Genomic DNA, 6,000 nt, shown 5'->3' with positions numbered 1-6,000 from the left:
GCTTCTTACAAATGGTCTTTTTGATGTAGTTTGTAGACAGTCTCACACCATTTTCTGAGGGGCATCACTTTTCTTCAGTTCTTTTTTTTGTGGTCTAGCTTTAATTTTTATTTGTTCTAATTAAAAATGTTCTTTATGGAGGTATAATTGACATATAATATTATATCAGTTTCAAGTATAAGCACAGTGAATCTGTATTTGTGTGTACTGCAAAATGATCGCCACACTAAGTCTGGTCACTGTCTGCCAACGTACAGTTAGGGACTTTTTTCTTGCGGTGATTTTTTTTTCTTCAGTTCTTTGCAGCCCCCTGGCTACTCCCCTCTTGCTTTGTGGCTTGGTCCTGCCCTTCGGAGAGAATATTAGGGGATAGGTGGCTTCCAGATGCATCCCAGTGTCCTTTCTCCTAAGTTGTGCCTTTAGTCCTCTCTCCCCCTGTTTAATGTCCCCCACATCTAGAAGAGACAGTGGAGTCTAAGGTCAACAATGCTAAATGCTTTCTCCTATTCTGGAATGCCTGCTGCACCCTATCAATCACCTTCCAGGGGGAGGGGCCGCCCCAGCCCTGAGCCCAGGCCAAAATAGAGCAGAGAGCAGTAGTTATTTGTTGAATTTTTCCTCTGGGGGGGCTGGGGGGGTGGGACTTGTCCCTGACCACTGCCGGGAGGGCTGATGCTCACAGAAGAGGAGAGGTTCAAGGTCCCTAAATCCATCTTAACCTGCCAACAGGTAAGAGGAAGCCTACTTACATTAGGTATCCATAATGCATTTACGGAGCACCTACTGTGTGCCATGCCTTCAGCCAAGTACCAGGGATACAAAAGTAGATAGAACACAGCTTTCACCCAGGGAAGCTGAGAGTGTTGCTCAATAGGCAGTTCCCTTGGCCCTGAGGGACTTTTCTTTGCCTTCTTTCCAAAGTCAAGTCCTTCAAAGAAAGACCGAGCAGGAGGCCCTAAATGCCACAAGAGAAACTCCTTTGGGTCTAGTGAAGGCTGGTTGGTACTCATTAATTTCCAAAGTACAAGGTGGGGAAACAGATGGCAGTTTAAGTCCATTAACCCCATTTTACTAGGGGTTAACTGACAAGATTTTAGTAACCCATGGAAAGAAATGCTTTCAGAATTTTTCTCAAGGTTTTTTCCAATCCCCTTATGAACAGAGAGGAATGAAGAACTGAGGATAGATGAGGCCGCTCAGAGTCATCCGATTGAATGCATTTTCTTTGAGTTTTCTGCTTTATCTTTAAAATCCTGGGTGATTTATATATTTTATTTTTCTATGTTTTAATATAAAAATAATCATTTACATTACTATCAATAAAAGTAATGTGCAAGAAGACACGCCACATTAATCTACTAAGAGCTTTTCCAAATATAAAGTGTGGATTATATGTGTCTACTTTTTAATTATTTTTATGTGTCTACTTTTGAAATGCACTGAGGTTTCCCAGGTGGATTCATATACAGTCAGTTTTATTTCCGTGGTCAGTGGAAAGTAGGTTGCAAATTGTGGTTTAAGCATATACCTACTGGGGCTCCTTTGTTAATCAGGCTGTTGACATCATCTGGATCCTCATCTCGTGAGCTGGAAACAAGCATGTCACAGCAATTGCAGGTGGCAGTTACTCTATGATCATCTTTCAGATGAAGCTGTGGATGGCAGAGAAATAAGATGGAAAGGACCTGAGGTTTCAGGTGTACAACTGAATGGGCAGATCAACCAAACTTGAAGTTCACCCTGTTTCTTCATTTGCCATTGTGGGAGCTAGCTGAGTAAAGGTTTTGTTTCCTCTTTGGTTTTGAACCTGTGTGGTTTATTGTTACTTCTTGCTGAAAGATGCAATTTATCCGAATGCGGACAACAGATAAGTGAGGCTTTGGTTTAAGGAATAATTTGAATTGAGGTGGGAGGTAGGAGGTGGTGAGTATCACGGAGGGGGGGGGGGGGTGCGGGCAAAGCCTCCTCTGTGACCTGGGATGGGAGGGGTGGTATGAGACAAGTTTGCATATGAGAGGATACCTCTCTTTAGCATATTTCATCTTGCTTCCTCTAAACAAGTCTCTTTTTGCCTTGGAGAGCATAGCCAAGCTGCTACTTTTCCAGAATGTGCCCACTGGTGCACTGCTTTTGGGAACCTGTTCCTCCCCTTCTATTCTCCGTTCCACTATTGAAGCTTCTCCTGAAAAGGAGACGGTAAGGGATTTCAGATTGTGTTGAGGATGAATTTAGACTGTTTGGAGCAGATATCTTGGATAGGAAAATTGGTGGAGTCATTGGGAATAAATAGATCACATGGATGTGGACTTTGAGGAAGACCTGGTGAAATCTTAGGAGTATGGCTCACACTTAATCTTGAAACAATATCTAATACATAGTGGATTCTCAATAAATATGCTGGGTAAATGAATACATGAATTAAATTGAAATTGAAAGTTAAATACCTGTTTCCCAAGAACAAACTGTTCCTTAAAGGCTGTCATGTATCAGAAATGGAATTGGCGGTGGCAGCAGCTATCAGATAGATGAGCTATCTGGTGTCTGCCACTTGCTTTCTCTCCCCACCCCATTACTTCTGTATGTATCTAAAAGATAAAAAGAAAAAAATTATCATATTACAAAATGAATCAATGTTGTTGCAGTCTGCCAGTATTCTCCACAGGCTTTTTTTTTTCTTAACAACCCTCCTCTATAAACTTCAAAGGCAAAGTCAGTCGATAGAGGTCTCCCTGGCTTCCCTCGTCAAGAATCACTACTCCACCCACACCAGTGGCACAGACTTGGGCCACACTGTTGTGCTGCTGCAATACATACCTACGTTGAGCACATCTACATTAAATTGATAATTAGTGCCAGTGAATGAAAACTAATATTGCAAGAGAAATTTGGAATTATGAATAATGTTGCCTTAGTAGGTGATGATGCTTGCTGTACTATGAGTCAGAACACAACATCACATTGTTAAAATAAAGTAGCATTTTATTTTCAACTGTTGAGAACATTCAACTGTTCTTAACCAGTTGGTATGAAAAAACGCCTACTGCAAAAGTATTTTCTCAGTTTTCCATAAATAGTGTTAATTTTAACATTCTTTTAGTGGCGCCTGGGTGGTTCAGTCATTTTGGTGTCTGATTTTGGCTCATGTCGTGACCTCAGGGTCAAAAGATGGAGCCCTGCATCAGGCTCCATGCTCAATGCAGTCTGCTTGAGATTCTCTCTCTCTCTCTCTCTCTCTCTCTCTCCCTCTCCCTCTCCCTCTCCCTCTCCCTCTCCCTCTCCCTCTCCGTCTACTTCTCCCCCAGGTCATGCTTGCTCATGCGCTCACACTCTCTCTCTCAAATACATACATACATACATACACACATACATAAAATCTTTTAAAAATATATGATTATTTTTACTAGAAAAAGAGAAATCATATTCAACTCTATTTCTGCAAGTTAAATTGACCTCTACAGCTCATCTCTGTGTTGCTAATGCTAACTAATAAAACCTCAGAGTCTATCCTTAAAATGCAACAATGCAGAATGCATTTTTTTAAAAGATTATTTATTTATTCATGAGAGACACAGAGAGAAAGGCAGAGACACAGGCAGAGGGAGAAGCAGGCCCCATGCAGGGAGCCCAAAGTGGGACTCGATCCTGGGACTCCAGGATCACACCCTGGGCCAAAGGCAGATGTTAAGCCACTGAGTCACCCAGGGATCCCCCAGAATGCTTTTTATATTACAGAAGGAAGCTTAGACAAAGATGAAGGAGCTCTCTCAACCCTGTACCCACAGAGGAGGAGAGATCATTCTTTGTCATTAAGTATTCCAAAGAATTTTATTTGAAAGAACATTGTATTATATATTTTTAATCAGAATAATCTGATTTTCCTATGAAATATTTGGATGTAAGTAAATAATCATAAATTTTATCAACGTCTTTTTTTCCCTTGTTACTATCAATCTGGTTTTGGAAGTAGTTTTTGGTTGGAAAGCTCTTGTAAGATTGAAAATTTTAGAAATTGTTGTCAGGATCCCTGGGTGGCTCAGTGGTGGAGTGTCTACCTTCGGCTCAGGGCGTGATCCTGGAGTCCTGGGATCAAGTCCCACGTCGGGCTCCCTGCATGGAGCCTGCTTCTCCTTCTGCCTGTGTCTCTGCCTCTCTGTGTGTGTCTCTCATGAATAAATAAATACAATCTTAAAGAAAAAAAGAAGGGAAAGAGAGTGTGTATTTGTCCCAGAAAACGAGCACTGGAGGAAGTGATACTTGGAAGTTCAGAGAAAGGAGAGCTTCTTACGGACTGAAAAACTCATAGAAGCCTTTGTGGAGGAGGGAGAACTTGAGCTGGGTTTGGAATAAAAGGGAGACTCTTATCCAGAAGGAAGGGGTGAGGACGCTGCGCAGAGAACAGAGCCTAAGCCGCAGCCTGAATGAGGTAACGGGATGTGTCGAGTGTCCCAGGCACCGCCACTGCAGGATAAGCCACTCTGGAACACACACTGTGTCGTGTTATGGCTCCTGTGTGCAGAAAGAGGACAGCAGAGATGCTGTGCCAGCTGAGAGAGCAGAAATCTGGGGGTGGCTCAGCACGACCCCCCCCCCCCCCCCCCCCCCCGGCCTGAAACAGTCTAGAGGCATCCGAGCTGTTGCGCCTGGTAGTTAGCTCTGGTTGTGAGCTGCGACCACGGCTGGTGACAGGGCGTAGGACCTGTCCACGCTCTCCACAGGGTCTCTCCACGTGAGTTTGGGCTTTCTCTCTGCATGGAGGCTGGCTCTGACAGTGGGCACCACCAGGGAGCAAGGTGGGAACGCAAGGGGTTTTTATGATCCGATCTTGAAAGTCACATGCTCACCATGCTTCATTATTCAAAGCAGTTAAAAAGATTCACCAGGCTCAAAGGGGAGGAGATAAAGATACCAAGACTGGATAGTAGTAGTGTCAAGATCACATTTTCGTAGGAGTGTAAGGATGGGCAATTGTGTTGCCATCACTTTTGGAATCTCAATCTGCTACAGCATGAAACTTCTTCTAAAGTCTCAAAGCTGGGAACAAGTAACTCTTCTCTCTCCCTGTCTAAGGAAACCTTGCAAGTCATTAATTGAGGACTTGCTTAAGAGATGGCCGGTGACTGTAACCAGATCATGACCCGAGAAAGACAGTTGTAATTAGAGGATTCTTTTAAAGAGAATTTGTAGATGTAGGGAGAGCTGTGGTTTCCCCAGCAATCCTTACCAAGAAGGGGGGACCTGCGTTGCCCAGTGCCTGCAATTCTTAAGCTAAATGATGTGCCCTCTCCAAAAAATTATAGAGATTAAGGGTATGGACAAGCAAGTGAGATTGATGATTTACTCCCGGTCTACTAGGCTGTAGAATTTTGTAGGCTCACCCCAAGCCTACCTAAACGAAACACAAGATGGTACTTGGAAGATCTTGTATTTTGAGGATGAGTCAGAGTACATTAAAAAAAAAGTTCTCATTGGGAGAATTCTATGGGGGGAAAACTAGTCATAATGGACTACAATGCCTAGGATCTTGAGATAGATCAAGAGTTGGTCAAGATGCATGAGACAGAGGACACTTGACAGTCAAGAGAGTACTACCAAGAGTACCTCGTGAATATGATGTCTGCTTTACATTTTCCTTTTCCTGATCCAAGCGGAGCGGACTCAAAGTCGTGGGGGCAAGGAGAGTAGAAGAAGACGTTAGTAGGAGTGGGTCCAGCTCCTGTCATTTTGAAGTATGGTTCTCTAATTTTTCCTTTGGTTCTGTAAGCATTCTCAGCCCTTAACCCCACCTCATGGATGAGGCACAATCGTTTTGTTTTAAAGTTTTCTTGCTTCTCTATGCTTCTGACCCAGACATTTCTAACCAATACAGATATAAAGGATATTAGGAGGGTGGGGAGAATGTGGGGGTGAAACAAGAGAGTCTTAGGAAAATTAGTTTCTTATTTTTGAAATATTTGGATATATCTCTCCTGTAGCATGAGGTTGCTGTCAAGACGTGTCAAC

Source organism: Canis lupus, chromosome 3, assembly GCF_011100685.1.
Source record: "Canis lupus familiaris isolate Mischka breed German Shepherd chromosome 3, alternate assembly UU_Cfam_GSD_1.0, whole genome shotgun sequence".
Taxonomy (NCBI): Eukaryota; Metazoa; Chordata; class Mammalia; order Carnivora; family Canidae; genus Canis; species Canis lupus.
The sequence above is the reverse complement of the archived record's forward strand: the minus strand, read 5'-3'. Positions refer to the sequence as shown.